Genomic DNA, 17,524 nt, shown 5'->3' with positions numbered 1-17,524 from the left:
TTAAAAATGTCATCACTATTAAATGTTAGTTTGGTTAGCGATAATTAATCGACAGTGTATGATAACTTTCTGTAAATTGTGTATTATAATATTGATAGCTTAGGTAATTTTTTCTAAATATCTGCCATTAAAACTTAAACTTTGTGAGATCATTGCATATTTTTAGTAGTGTGTAATCTTGTTCAGTCCATGGTTTTTCTATTATATTCTAATATCTAAAACATTTAATTAGAAAACATATGCAGACAACCTTTGATATCGTTTGAAATCTCCGAATAACGTGTTAACATACAACATTCCATATTTTTTGCAGCTGTTCCCGTGGTGAAAATTCTCTGCAATTATTATACTTATACATTTATAAGTTGTAAATGTACAACAAGGCTATATCAAATATCCAACCACCTTGCTGAAGCACTCAACCCGGACCCCAACAATATACACAAGATCATACTATTTCTCAAACAAACGAATCTTATAAACAAACTGTAAATTGTAAATAATACTATTCACTTAACTCCTAATTATTACTACTTTGTCTTGTTTTAAATACTAAATCACTTTGTATATCTTTTTAAATATTAATGTAATATGTAAATATACTAATAGATAATGTACTGTTACATCCAATGGCCATAGACGCCGCGGATAGTTGTTTAATAAAAAAAAAAAAAAAAAAAAAAAAATGTACAACATTAATATACAAGTTCAAATTCAAGTGTACTATAATTCAAAATGTTGACATATTTAACAGATTAGTGACAAATCTAAACAAGTAGTGTGATCCATTTGAGTTTAACATTAATATTATTTGTATATAAGGTCATAAATTCAAATACCTATATAATTAAACGTGTTCATTGGGACCCATTATCTCTTTTCAGTATAAAAAAATAAAAAATATTAGTACAATGATGCTCAAAAAATACTTTTAAAATCCTAAATTAGGATTCGAGAAGCGTAAAATATATATGTAATTTAAAATTCCATTTTCACTTAAGTTTTCGAATCGTTTTACAATTAAATCATTGTGATGTCTTGGTGATCTATAATGAATTACCCTCATTAAATGTTAAAAGTTACTCCATCTCGAACGAATCTAACATAATATGTTTTTATATACGTGCATGTCGTAGGTATTATATAATAAGTATATTATAAGAGCATTATTATAATATCATACTCATTACATGGATTGCAAACTTTTTGAATATTTATTTTATTATATTTAATAGATTGGTAAATCAAAACACCCGTCTGTACACAAATATACCAGGTTAGTTCTGTCTCAATTATAACCCTATATTGTACTAAATACTATTATTATTATAAAATTTTACTATTTATAAGTACTCAAAAGTCATAAGTTGTCTCTGTCATATTAATATTTAATATTAATATTTAATATTACTGTTTCATGTATCTATACGGAACAAATAAATACAAGTGTTCTAATTTTTAATACAGCCAGCTTTTAGAAGTTTAAATTTATAATAATATTCAAATCAATCTATATTCATAGCAAACAATGTAGTTTAATATTTATATTATAAAATAAGAAAAGTCATCCAAATGCTGAATAAAATATCATGCAGATAGTATATAGTATTATCTATTTATATAAATACAATAAAAGGTAAGTAAATAAAATACGAATATTTTATAAGAATAGGTAGTTAAATATTAAAATAAATTATAATTTGTTAATAACACAACAATATTAATAACGTGTTATTAGTTATTATAACAAACTTTATTGTTAAAATATAGGACTATAAAAAATACAGAAATATAATAAATATAAATATCTACCTGTAGTGAGTGAAATTTTAAAATCTGAGTAGAGCTAAAATCCAGTATTGACCTATATTTTTTTTGTGTGTTAGTTTAGTACTTATGCGTTTTATAGTAGAAAAAATGATTAGATGTTCAACCTCTAGGGTGGAGGTTTCTATTAGTAAATTAGATCTATTTGATACATTTTTTTTGTTGGGTCAAAAGTAAAATCCCAGAATATTTCAAACTAAAAGGGGAAAAAACCTATGGTCCAAGATATCACATTATACTTAGATGTAATTTATAAATGTCATACTGTGTTAACTAAAAAAACACATTTATAAACAAAAAACAATAAGTAAGTAGACCTTTTGTATAGAAATCGAGGGAACGAGAATATTATGTATAAAATCATCTATAATAAGCAAATGATTACAATTTTTTTAAATATTGACGTTAGTATATAATTTTTCACATATAAATAAAAAATGTTTGAATATAATTTGTTGAAACATCACAGGCACTCATGTTATGCATACGTAAAATAAAAATAAATAAATTATCAAAATACTATATGTAGACTAATAATTGTAATGGCGTTGACAAGCTTTAGATGTAATTTTGATATTAATAAATAGGGAGTACTGATATTTAATACTATTATTAAAGTTATAAAATATTCTCATCCATCAATATACTTACTATGGTCATGTATTTAACTCCATTAAAAAGTGTTACGTTTATTAAAATATTTCAAATGGAATATTTTATTTTGATATTATTTGATGTCATATTATAGTACAGATACGTTAAACATTTAAAAAGCGGGTAAGTGGATGTCACTCTGCTGTACAGTAGGTCACAAGTGGCTTACTGTAATGGATGATATTAAATTTGAATTCAATGATATAATATAATTGTATACGAAAAGCAATTCTGAGTGGAGGTGGTTTGTCAGTCTAGGATATTTTATATTATATTACCTATAATATAAGTTCCAAATTTATTAATCAAACAGATTCATTACGTACATGACCCATTCAGTTATTCATATAATGTATATACAATTTATTATAAAATATTATAAGTCATTAACGACATTAACTATTAATACTAGAATAGAAAGTACACTCTACAAATTTAAGTGCCCACGGATAACATTTTTAAATTACAACAATATAACTAAAATTTTTATTTTTGATTATTTAATATGTAATTTCATCTAAATTTGAACTTAAAATAACTATAAAAAAAGCTGGGTTTGAATAGTTATCAGATTTTTTTTGCTGGAGAATTAAATACATAAGTGGACCCTTGTTTTAAATTTTCAATCCTTAACTATAAAAGTTAAACGTTTTATAAATGTTTAATAACAAAAGAATTTGGACATTTTCAATTAATAAATAATGTCAAAATTTGATCTATAAATAGTTATAAAAAACGTGCATATATATTTTTAATATTTTCCAACTGCTGCTATATAATCTTATGAGAACCTCGTATTACATTTTCAAGTTTTATGACCCAATTAATAAAATTTATCGGCATTTATAGAATAAAAAACTAAAACAATGGGAAATTTCAAATTTCTATAAATAACTTAAAAATCATTGAAATATTTTGAAAATATTATCAAATAGAGGAATTGATAAAATAAACATATGGTGTAAATTTTAAGTTTCTACAGTTATTCGTTTTTGAATAACAAAAAAATAAGAATATCGGTACAACAGAAATTGAGTGAATATCCAATATTGTAATTCAAATGCTCTTAAAAATTTAATTTGACTTTCCGGTAGGCATTTTTTATTTGACGAAAATAAACAAACTCATGAAGAATCTTGCATTGAATTTTTAAGACTTAGATTTAAAAAGATACATTTTTATGAATTTCTAACTCAAAATAAATTTCAAATTTTCGTGATTTTTACGTATTTTGTCGAAATTCGAACTTTAAATGCTTATTAAAAAAAACTGTGACTATATATTTGTAACAGTATATTATAATACTTGCATTATATTTTGAAGTTTTTTACCAAACACATAAAATTATACTGTAATTTATATATATATATAAAAAAAAAAAAAAAACTACTCGTTTTTCCATAATTTTTTTTCTGTTTTTCTAGGTACTTTTGAAAACTAACTATGCACCAACTAGATCCACTTTGCAACCACGAAGCTACTGAAGTTGAAAATCGAAAACTTATCATGTACACAGACGCACAAATAAAAAAAACACACAATCATCAACACATTTATCGTTTTGCTCAGAATCTAAAATTTTTTTATTTAACTTATATTGCTTTTATAATAATCATTGTCATCAAAAGGCTTTTAATGAACCAATAATATTAAATCTTATTAATAAAATATTATAATTTAAAATTGATTAATGTTTATCAAAATATCTTGCATTCAATTTTCCAAAATAACTGTTGAGAAATGATTTATTATTTATATTAAAACAAAATATAATACAATTATTTTTCTACGAAAGATATTATTACATGAAATTCATAATAATATACTATTAAAAATTAAAATGTAACCATTGTCCATGATAAATTGTGTTTTTTTTTCTATCTAAACATTTAACTATCAAATATATTTTTTAATTATTATTAATATTTTTATTTGTATAATCTTTATCGACTTCAACCTTAAGATTTTAAATTACTAGCATTATAATTATTAGGTATAACATAGTTCATAACCGCAATATAAATAACAATGTCATAAATACATCTAAGTCTTAAATTAGTAGAAGCTTAGAGAATGTTTGAAATATTCTTATTATGATCACTACTAATAAATAACTCGATATTTCATTGTTCGAGGGATTTGACACAGAGTTTTGAAATTTAATATGTCCGAATCTCCTTTTAATATTATATCAACGCATATTAGAGTCTATGATAATTAACGCTACCAATATAGTATATATTTTAATTTTAAATTATAGAAAGGTCCCTGTGTAATTCTGACAAAATTTAATTATCAGTTAATCAAGCCGTTATTGTTTGTCGTAAACAGGTGTTATACCTATATATAGAATTTTAGATTATTTAACATTAATAGAAAATTGATTGGATGCATATTATATTATGATAAGGATATATAAAGTTAGAATTAATTATATTCCTTGATATATATTTTATGATACAAATAAAAATTTACCAAATATTTACTTTCTGTCAATGTATTATGCCACTACAGAAACTATGTTAGAGTTTACGCTTGCTTTATTAATTTATTAGCTTTATTAGTTATATCTGGTTGAATTTTGAGATAAAAATGATCTTGTTATGAAGTATAATAAACCTTACATCAAATATTATACATTTAATAAATAAAAAATATTGCAAAAACGACTTTTTCTCAGAATTCATACTCTAAAACTGTAGGTACAGTTTTACTGATCTTTTTAAATTTTAAAAATATGGTCACATTATTATTTTATATTACAGTGTTACTCTTCGTAGAATTCCATAAATCTTATTTTTGTGTATTTTGTTTAATATTCAAGTATATAAATTTAAAACTCTAGTGATTGAATGTGTCATTAAATGTTTTGTGTAATCTATTATATTAACTCTTGAGAGGTTTATTTAGAGAAATAAACTTGTCGACGGTTGTATACAAATATTTCAATTTACTTATATGTGTGTATTATGGAGTAAACGTTTGATGGTGTTTCATATTTAAGTTAATTGATACAAGTGAGTTCAAAGTAAGTTAAAATCACATTAACGTAACTGAAACTTTGACAGCCAAAAATATTACGCTGTATTTTGTAAGTTATAACAATAAAGTCCTTCCAACATATTCTGATGATGAAAACTGTTAAATTATATTTGGCTGGTCCGTGAACAACATCGTAAGAAAATAATAACCTGTTTTAATAAAAATGCAAATATAATCTTTTACACAGGGGTCGCGAATAATAAATGTCGGTTTATCAGACCCTCTATCGGTCTTTCATAGTACAAACACGCATAAATAAATATTCTACAATTGTCATTTCCTGCGAAATATTTAATTATAATCGCGATTATTATAAGATTGATTGCGCCATGTGACAAGCGTAAGGGATTTTGAGGTATAATGTATTAAGACTCGGTGGGTTTTTATACGCATTGTTCAAATAGCAATTAATAAACAGTAGGCGAGGGAAGCTATCAATCATATATATTTTGTTTTTTTTTTTTGTGATATGAAAATTGTTTACATTGCTTAGAAAATGCATATGGTTCCTTGAAAATATATTCACACCGTCCCATACATCATTCAATTCATAAAAGCAGTTTCACACAACAATTAATTGACGTAAATAATAATTATTTTTATAATTGCATTTTTAATATTATTTATGCGTAATTTATCGTGACCTGACCTAACAGCATTTATAATTATTATGTGTACTTAGGTACATGCCACAGTGTATAAAACATTGAATTTTAATGAAGACATTCGATCTTATCCACATACTCCTATATAGGAAAATTCACAAAATAAGCATTCGATAAATAAAAAATCTCTCTAAATTCATTATTATTATTATTATCAAGATAAATTGATTTCGCATTCGAGTTTATTCCCGTAATGATGATACACCGTGGGATTCATCAATTTTTAGAGTTGTAATCAGAATACAACTTATATGACACCTGAACATATTTTTAATTTGTTAATTTTTGCCAAACTGCATAATGATTTTTGTACAAAAAAACAATATTATTAGATGATTTTTGATATCATATCATCACTATATTATAATAATAATACGAATACACCTACAGATACCTAATGTAATATCTGATAACATTATAAAAAGCCATTTACTACAGATTTGTTTGAATGAGATACTTAACAAAAGAATGTGTGTAAACTAGATCAAACTCACGTGGTGTTTGAATATGTTAGAAATTACGAAAAGGTTTTGGAAAACAAACTCCACAACGCGAGTGAATCCCCCATAATATAAGGCCGATTGGCGTTTGTGTCACACTCGAGCCAGATAATAATCAAAAATAACAATAATAATAAAAGTATAAAAAATCAAAATAACTTTATGTGTGCAAGGGGTGGAACTGCAGCGGAAGAACTGCGTCTCGCCGTCGTCGACGCCACCGTGCCGGAAGCTTGTCACATAATATACGACGAGGACGTCGTCGTCGTCGAGCATTCGACGCGAAGCGAATATGTGCGTGCACATAGGGAGTGTCAGCGTCAAGATTAATGTTTATACATTGCTGTCGGCGGATAAACGGTCAATATGGGGTGTCGAATGGGGAGAGCAAAACCACCCCGAGATGACTAGGTGATGACAAATCGAGGCCGTGGGTCGTGTGGGTCTCCGAACACTATGGCTGTATCGCCGTCGCGTCGTCGTCAACGAGTCTGTCAAATACTGCAGTTTGCCATCGCCGCCGTTGCCACCGTCGTCGTCGCTACAGACGTGTTTCATGTTTTATATTGTACCTATCCGTGTATTTTTTATGTATATATAATATTGTGTGTACACATTGGAATGTACAGAGATTTCAATTAAGATATAGTTGCGTGTTGCTCTTGAAGTTTCCGTAAAATATATGTGGCGCATGTACATAGATGAAAAAACCCTGCAGTATACCATTATAATATATTATTATATACCTACCTACAACATACACATATTATGTTTTCTAAACTTATGTTTGCACGAATTGTTGTTGTTGTTATTGTGGTTGGGTGTGGAGACATGTAGTATTATATTATATTCACGTTTTGTAAAAAAAAACTCATAACGTACAAAATACGAACAGTTCACGATAAAATTAATATAATATTATTATTATTGTCCGTTAGTGAAACGTCATAATGCACGTGAGTGTCACATCAATCGTAGAAATAATAGTTAAAATGTGAAAGAGTAAATGACAAAAACGTTTTTAAGTAAACGTTAAATGTTAAAAGAATGTTAAATTGCTATATAAATCGGTTTAAGTAAAAATAAAAAACATGTATGTAGGTACCTACTTATTTGACTCTTAGAGACTATCCTAACCTTAGAGACTATATGGAGAAAATTCTATTAGTTACAACTGGGTTATACTGAATTTAGATTACTATTTTTAATCAGCACGCCCATAGTGATTATTTAAAAGAATCGATTTTTTGTTTAAGTTAACTGTTTAATTCAAATATATATTCTGGAGTAGTCGTTTCAGCAATTACGCATATTTGTGCCCATTGAATTAATAAAACTATAAAATAAATATCAATTCGCTGACTCTTAACAATTCAAACTATTTTTATAGGCGGAATAGAACAAATATAACAATTCAGTAATTTTTACTTTATGATGACATCACACTATCGTTGTCTCCGTCTTCAATTTGTACAAAGTACCAAACTTTCATTTGCCAGTTCCAATAGTGAGATGTGAATTTTAATATGAGAACGAATTGACCTTTTATAAAGTTTAAAGATAAGATTAATATCTAAGACCAAACGTAAGATTTTATTTATATTAGTACTTCTATGTAAATAGGTAATGATCATTTTAAAATGTACAGGTTTAAAAGATCGTTAAATACTTAAAAATAATAATATTAACAAAAACCTACGTGGGGTCCTTAATCTAACCATCATAATATCTTATAATAGGTCAATTCACTACTAACAGCACACTATTGAAACTATTGAACGAAAATTGTTATATACTTCATGAAATATTTCAATTATCATTATTTTTGTAGTTTTGTCTTGTAAAATATTAAATAATTAATCTAAATAAATTAAATATCTCATTAGTCATTGACACACATTTTTTTCTCAGTTTCAATGTATAATAATATGTTGTATTTTTATGCTGTACCTATTATTTGATGTAAAAATGTAAAATAATTAAGGAATATGTAGGTATCCTATATTGTATATGTACCATAAACGTGGTTACTTATATATAGTTATATACTTATATGTTAAAAACCAGATCAGAGTTTTCTTGATCATGAATCTTCATATCAGTTATTTGTATAGGAAACCAGTACTTAGGTATATATTATAAAGATCATAGTTTTCTGACTAATAATCAACATAAAATTATATAATTAAATATAACAAAAAACATAACAAAAATATTTTAATAAATTAAAAAGAAACATTAAAGCCCTGATTTTTAGGAAACCAGTACTTAGGTATATTAGTATATATTATAAAGATCATAGTTTTCTTGCTAATGAACTTGAAATAATAAAAATTATAATTACTGTAAACTAGTTACCTCCTAAATTTGCGGGAGGATAAAATTGATAATGCAGTAGGGCCAAATAGTGAAATAATTAATCAAAATCCAATATTTCACAAAACATTGAAATATTTCATGAAATATTTCTCATACTTCAAACACTAATTATAATATACAAATCTGGCATTTTTGCACAATACATCGTAATATGAGACTAATCGCAATTCTATGTTTAGGCACCTATCTAGTTTTTTCTTCATTATTATTATATAATACTTCAATATAAGAATGTCTCCGTTTTGTATTGCATGACCTCATTTTTCACTAAGTTCCGCAATTATTGAGATAAAAAAAAGAAAGAGATCTTCATAGTTAGGTACATTTATGATACAATTAGTGTAATCAATTAATTTTACAAATAACATTTACCTACATTTCTTTTTTGCATTAAAAGTAGACAAAATGTTTAAAAAATATTGCTTTTTATCTGTATAAATGTACTTGCATATTAAATATGTGTACAAAAAATACGGGTTTCGAGAAATTCCTCAACTGTTTCTCACTTGTAGGTATACAATAAACATATTACACTTCAAAACATAATATACATATGTATATGATCATCGGATTCGTCTCCTATTTGCGAAATCTTTTTAAATCTCAATATGAATGTATATAATACGAAATGTTATCTTTTTCAAATCTAAAAATAGACATGCGTGCAGATATAATATAATATCGGTGATAGTATCGTTCAATAGACAATGTTTATTTGGCAATACCCAATGCAATATAAATAATGTTAAGTTGATCAACTTTAAAATACACTTATTACGAAAAAATTTAAAATATGCATGCCATTACGTCATACAAATTGGACCAACATTATTATGATTACCTATATTATTATTGATCGACATTAAAAAATACAGTAAATAGGTACAGTTACATAATGCGTTTAGGTATTAAAAATAAAAATAGTTGTACATTTTTAAAAACGATTAAGCATAGTATAATTATAATTTATAATGAAAAATATATAGTAAATTATTATGAAAGTGTAGCTTGATTTTTTTGAGACCTTTAATTTCCAAACATTTGAATCCACTTCATATAACATTTGAGTTTATCAAATTATAACATATCGTATTCCTAAAACTAGTATAACATTTCTCATTTTTATGAAATAGAGACAATTAAAAATATATGTATATTGTATATATATATTTGAATAAATAATAACATAAATTAGAAGACCAAATGATAAGAAATTAGATATAAAAAAGGCGGGTAAGTCGTAGATGTCGCTCTGCTGTACAGTATGTTACAAGTGGGTTACTGTAATGGATGGAATTAAATTTGAATCCAATGATATTATATCATTGTATACGAAAAACGATTCTGAGCGAAGACGGTTTATCTGTATAAGATATATTATAGATTATTAAAAATTTTCAAACCTTAGATTTAAAAAGAAAATTTTTTATGAATTTCTAGTTTGAAATAATTTGCGAATTTTCGTGATTTTCGTGATTTTTACATATGTTGTCAAAATTCAAACTTTGAATGCTTATAAAAAAGAATTGTGACTATGAATTTATTTTATTTTTCAACAGATATTGTAAAAATATGTTAAGAGCCTTGTATTAAATTTTCAAGCTTTTCTGCCTAACAAATACATTTTTATAAATATTAATGTTTTCTCTTACTATAACATTGCTTTTTATTACTTTCCTGTATTAAAATCCTGATACAAAAACACTTATAACACTGATTAATAAAACATAGATTTACAAGGTTAAATCATTACATTTAATGCTAAAATTATTCTATTGTCTACTAACAAACGATTATCAAGCATATTTTATTCAATAACTAGCTGAACCTGTGCACTTCGTAGTCCGTTAAAAATCCAACCTTTTATATGTCTTAGGCTGTGTGTTAAATTCGTTACCTGTGATTATGCTAGCAGTTTATTATTATACATATAGCTAATGGTTAAAATATACTAAGTAATAATCTTACAATGATATTCAATTTAGTTTATCATTATGCTATTGTATTCGTTTTATCGAGACAAGTCTCACAATTCAAGTATTCAATTGAATACTATTTAGCCGTTAGGAATACATAAAGGACAAATAGTCAGAAATCCATTTTTATAAATATATTATGTACCTATTCACAGTGTATATTTATACACTTTAAACATGAACATTTTATAGTATTACTAGTGTCCTGAAACCAATGTTGGGTAAATTACTTTATTCATTACTCTAATAAAATTGTAATGAAATTACTTTACTTTTCAAATTTAAAAGTAACTCATTACTTTCTCGTTACAAAAAAAATAAATATTTTTTTTTTTATATTTCTTGACAATATTATCATTGTTCCTGACAATAATGTTACTAGAAATACATTACCTATAGTAAATAGATAGAATTTGAAAAATAAATCAATATACTATAATCAATATAATACAATATTATTATTTTATATTTATTTATGTTTTAAATTAACTTTACACAATAGTGTATGTTCAAAGCTTTTTGTCACTCATACGCGACCGTTTTTTAGAACAAATGTCCCCTGAAACGCTAAATAATTAACATATCTGTTAAATACGCCAATCATCTGCGTAGCGTATACGACAGCTTATACGAAATTATACTGTGACAATAAAGTAGATTTTTTACTATAAGAAAATTAGAAAGGAGAGATGTGATAATAATATGTAATAGTATATTAGTGTATACATAGTAATAAATAAAGAAAGATTATATTAAATGATATATTATTCTTCATAAAGGTAAAAGTATAACATATTAACATACACAATATATTATCAGTACAATCATTATATTATATCAACATGATTAATCCTATGTGCGTACGTCTATGTGTCATCAAACTGGAGCTTGTAGAGAATGATTTGTCACACACATCGCATCTGTACGGTTTTCACCAGTGTGTATTCTTCGGTGTTTTGTCAAATCACTACTTTAACTAAATGACTTGTCAAACAACATCGCATCTGAACGGGTTCTCGCCAGCGTGTGTGCGTCGATATTTTGTCAATTCGCTACTATGACTGAGCGATTTATTATACACATGGCACCAAAACGGATTTTTATCTTTTTTTTTTTATTAATTATAAAGTTTTCCTGACAAAATCATCTAAACTTAGTTATATAAAGTACAATTTCGGATTTTTACCAATGTGTGTGCATCTATGTATAATCAATTTGCTATTTTCATTAAATTACTTATCACACACATTGCACGTATACGGTTTTTCACCAGTATGTGTGCGTCGATGTATTGTCAATTGACCACTTTGGTTGAACAATTTGTCACAAACATTGCATAGGTAATTTTTCTTCTCCATTTTTTCGTCAGAGTGGCAGCAGATTGCTCCTATTTGTAAATAATTTGTTTAACATTAATTTATTTTTCGTAAAAGTATTTGGGAACTATATACTTTTCAGCTTATGATCGATCAGACTTTATTGACATCACCAGATTTTCAAGCCAATATTTGGTGTAGTACTTTTTTAACACTAGAGTATAATATTATGCTCTTACATATTATTATTAATTTATATTAAATTTAAAATATAAAATACGTATATATTATGATTCAAAATTTTGTTTAATTTCGTTTAATACTTGGTGAGCTAGTGATGTTCTAAACTTCCCGTGACAAATCACCGTGGATTTGCCCTATCTTGATCTCTATTAAAGATTTTTAACATAGTCATTTAAAATACAAAACCAACATTTTTAGCTTTGTAAAGGTTAGAATTCGTTCTTATAACGTACATTGTTATTTAAATTTGGCGAAAAACGTTGTCTAAAATCAAAAATATAAATTTTCCATTAAATTTAAAAATTTAAATATACAAAATTATTTACTCGCAGTTTTTATTACATTACCTAATAAAACAAGATACAAATTCAATGCAAATTTGGATAATTTAGAGTACTTTATAAAATATAATTTTCCATTTTAATAATTATAAATTAGACCTGTTATTGCACTAATGTGATCAGATTTAAGATACACGATTAGGTAGGTATCACGTTGTGTAACATGAATAAGACATGCTTAGCAAAAGTACTTAGTAATGTCTTATGACAACGATTATTATAAAAGTATCTAAGCCAAACATATCCAAGCTTGCGCTATAAATTGTCTGTTATTAATTTGCTTTTAAAAAATCAGTTTAAGTTCACTTGGAAGCAGGGCTTGGAACCGAAATTAAAAATACCGGTATTTTAACCGGAACCCATTGAAAATATTGGAACCGGAACCTTACCGGAACCCTTTTTCGATTTTCCTAGGAATCTAAACCGGAACCGGAACCGATATTAATCGGAAGAGAATTTTTCGGTTAATTTCGGTTTTTTTCGGTTCTAGTTTTATTTAATTATTTAATATATTTAGGCAGGTAATACCATATATTAAATAATAGTTGATTCTTAAAATTTGGTTGTAATTTATACGGGTACCTAATTATAATTGTACATTTCTATAATCTAACAGTTCCAGGAAATAATAAAATATGAGCATTTACCAAAATAAATATATAAATATTGTTATTTGCCCGTTGGTTTTTAAAGTATGTAGTTATGATTATTTCCATATATTTTATAACTTATAAATAGTTTTGTATACAATTTCTTGTAATTTAAGTTGATGAATGATGTCTAAAAATATAAAATGATTATTAAAACGATCAAAATACACACCCGTATAAATTTTTATCAGATTGTGACAAGGACTAATAATTAATATTATATAATGGTATACATATTATATATAATTTCTGAAAAGTTTCTTATAATAATAAAATAGGACTGATGGGTGGATAACCTATAATTTTTAATATCGCAATATGCAATGTTCGTTTATTCTTATTATAAGCTATCGATTAAAGTGCACAATTGAATATTTGAATTTTGAACACTATCGAATTACCCTATTTTTAAAATTTGTTTTGGATGTTTTTAAAACAAAATAGTAAACTTACTAAGTCCTTTAAGTTTTAACCCAATAAGCCTACTATAATTTGATTTTATCATTTTCGATAATTATAGGTAAATGCGTAGGCACAATTTCAACTTTTGACTTGGGGGGCTGAATATATTAAAGGCAAGCTGACCATTGCAATATAGCATTTTAAAATTGTATGTCATAGGATTTTTTTGGTGGGGGGCTGCGGCCCCCTCCCCCTAGTTTGCGCCTATGGGCATATGAATGAAGTTTATACTTGGTTTTTTTTACTTTTTGAAAAAAAAAAATTAACCTCTAAATACCGGTATTAACCGGTACCAGAACCGAAACCTTAATTCTGTAATTTTAAGAACCGGAACCGAAACCGGTACCAAATTTTTATTTTTTTGAAGAACCGAATTGGAACCGAAACCGAAAAAATCATAAAGGTTCCAAGCCCTGCTTGGAAGGATTGAATTCAAATAATAGGATAATATTATACTACTAAGTATCTCTATAAACTTTACAGTTATATCTGTTATCTAAAACTGAACATGACTGAAAAAAATTAACTGTATGTTTACAAACATAAATTAATATCAAATAAAATATACTAGAAGCTAAATTTGACTTGGAAAAATGTGAGAAATATTATCAACCGTTATAGTTCCTCATTCACTAAAATTAAATTATATACCTAATAAGGAAATATATACATTTCATATTTAAAAGGTGATCTATGTCTGACTAAAACGTTAATATTATACGAATATAAATTTTTCATATTACTATTTTTTAGAACAACATATCTATATAATATATAGGTTTCTTAATGATATTTTTTCAGTTGTTAATATTTTCAGTCTTATCTACGTATTCAGGGTTGGACTGGCGTATAGATGTGCAAACATATTATTATCGACCGAATGGGCTTTCTTAACTTATTTAAATAATACAAATGTTTAAAAAATTACTTATATATTTTAAAAGCCCATAACGCGTTGTGCATAACCGTGAACTTGTGAAATTTACGGCATATCATCGTATTACTAAAATATAAAATTATAACAGTATATAAAATCAATTCACATTTTTGCTATTTGGTAAAGATAACAGTCTTTTATTTTTATATTTTAATAAAAAGTATATTTACAATCACTAATATTTTTTACAAACATTTGTTGAACTAAACTGATGTATTAAAGAGTTTTTTAACAACCTAATGCAGATCGGTATTCAAGGGATCTCGACATCAGTGACTTTTAATCTACGTGGGCGGGGGAGGGGGTCGTTTGGGAATAATTTACATGGTTAAGTTAGATATTTATGGATTTGTGTGGTTACCTGATTTAGTGTCGAATTTTTTGCAATAGTTTTTGTTGCATATTCAGCATTTATATTATATGATATTACACCTATACTGTTTATACTAACAATAATCATAAGTATCATATTACGATCGGTGGGGACTGTCCATCGGTTATTAGCGAGTAGAAATATATTGTACGTCATTACGATTTATACTGTTAACAATAAATGTCTATATAGGTAATACGTTTATGTTATTATTTATATTGATAATACATAACAGTTTTTATCTGATGTAAAGACCATTTAAGATTTAAAATTATTTGTAGTGATAGTTTTGAGACGTGTCATGTTACTGATATAATATTTTTTAGAAAAATAAACAGTAAGGTTTTGATGGTACGTATTTGAGAAAGCTTGGATTTGGATGCCATAGACTCAAATGGGTTTGAGCATGAAACGGTTCGCCCGGATGGACGGCCCGTGTCTTAAATAAATGTTAGACTTTGGTTTTTTTGGTAATTAGGTATCTCTCTATTTCTATTTATAATATATATATATATACAATGTAAGGGCGAGTAAAGCGTCGATTTGTGTCAACCAGATTTATATCAATCGGGGGCGCTTGGGTAGTAGTCGGGTAATTACCGGACTCTATCAATACAATATTTGGATTTGTTTAGTTACAAATATTGGGCTCGGGAGCCGGCCGTCGTCGGTACAAACTTAGGTAAGTGGTACCCCGACGACGAACCTGGCTCGGGAAGGTCAACTTAAATAAGTGCCCTGGGTGGTGAAAGTGTTGGCCCTGAAAAGGGCCGTTTTATTGAAATCCGGACTGTTCTGTTGGCCGCGGCACTGATACACGCCGTACAGCGGTGGTTGCGCCTGTGTTCGTCGGTCAGACGATGCTTGTAGCCGTGGAGCGGCGTATCGTCGTTGAGCTGCGAGTCTTGTTAGGTTAGGTAGGTAGACGGTTTGAAGGCTTGAAGTGGACTGACTAGATTGCTTTGCTTGCTTTGGGAGGGGTGGCTATGCCGTTTACTATTCCAGGCTTGTGCCTCTACTAGTGGATGGATTTTGGGGTTGATTGGTAGGTTCAGTTATGTTAGTCAGTCCAATTTAATGGGTATGGTTTGAGTAAACGTTTGGTGGTTGGAGGGGAGTGGGTTTTACCTAAGAGGCGGATATGATCGTAATCGGAAAAAGAGTTATTGTAGAACATTGTTTTTGATTGAGAGCAAATGGAATTTTGGATAGATTTGAAGTTGGCTGATTTTAAAAGGGCCGAGTTTCTAACGATAGAGGGCATACCGGTTATCGTGCGTATGCCGATGTTTTGGACGGATTCAATACGTCTCCAATGGGAGGGGCCGATAAAGGGTGCCCAGGAAGAGCCAGCATATGTAAGTATGGGGGTCACGTAAAGTTTAAGTATGTTAAGTTTTGTTTTCAGCGGAACGGGACTAGTACGGTTAAGTAAGGGGTAAAGCATACCACGGACGCGGGTAGCTTTTTTGGTTACGTCTTGAATGTGTTGGTTGAATGTAAGTTTACGTCCAATCGTGACGCCTAAGTATTTGGCCTGTTTTGACCAGTTAACGGGTTGGTTATCGATGGTTAGAGGTGGAATGTGGGTTGTATCAGAACGCCCGAAGAGGACGCCTACTGTTTTGGTCGGGTTTATTTTGATTCGCCACCTGTGGAACCAGTTGGACGCGAGGTTGAGTTGGTGTTGTAGTTGTATGGTTGCACGTTTGGGGTTTTTATTACTAGTAAAGAACATCGTGTCGTCAGCGAAGAGTGAGAGGTTGGCTTTAGGAGTCGTTGGAATGTCGTTAATGTACGTCAAGTATAGCGTCGGTGAGAGACAGGAGCCCTGAGGGACTCCTGCGAGTACGTGTCTGGTAGTAGAGAAGGAGTGTTCGATTTTAGTGGTAAAAGTACGGTCGGTGAGAAAGGATTGGATGATTTTTACGATTTCTAACGAGATGTTGAGTTTGGAGAGTTTGTAGAGTAGGCCTTCGTGCCAGACGCGGTCGAAGGCTTTCTCCACGTCGAGGAAGACGGAAGCAGTGTTTAAGTCGTTGTTAAAGTTTTCGCTCAGTTGGTGGGTGAGTTTGGTCAGTTGTAGTGTGGTCGAGTGTTCTGGTCTGAAGGCGAACTGTTCGGGACGGATTTTGTTTTTGAGTTTGTCTTGTAGGTGG

The sequence above is a fragment of the Diuraphis noxia genome, unplaced genomic scaffold, assembly GCF_037042655.1.
Source record: "Diuraphis noxia isolate RWA-SAM2 unplaced genomic scaffold, SU_Dnox_SAM2 contig0001, whole genome shotgun sequence".
In the NCBI taxonomy this organism is placed as follows: Eukaryota; Metazoa; Arthropoda; class Insecta; order Hemiptera; family Aphididae; genus Diuraphis; species Diuraphis noxia.
This window is presented reverse-complemented; position numbering follows the sequence as displayed.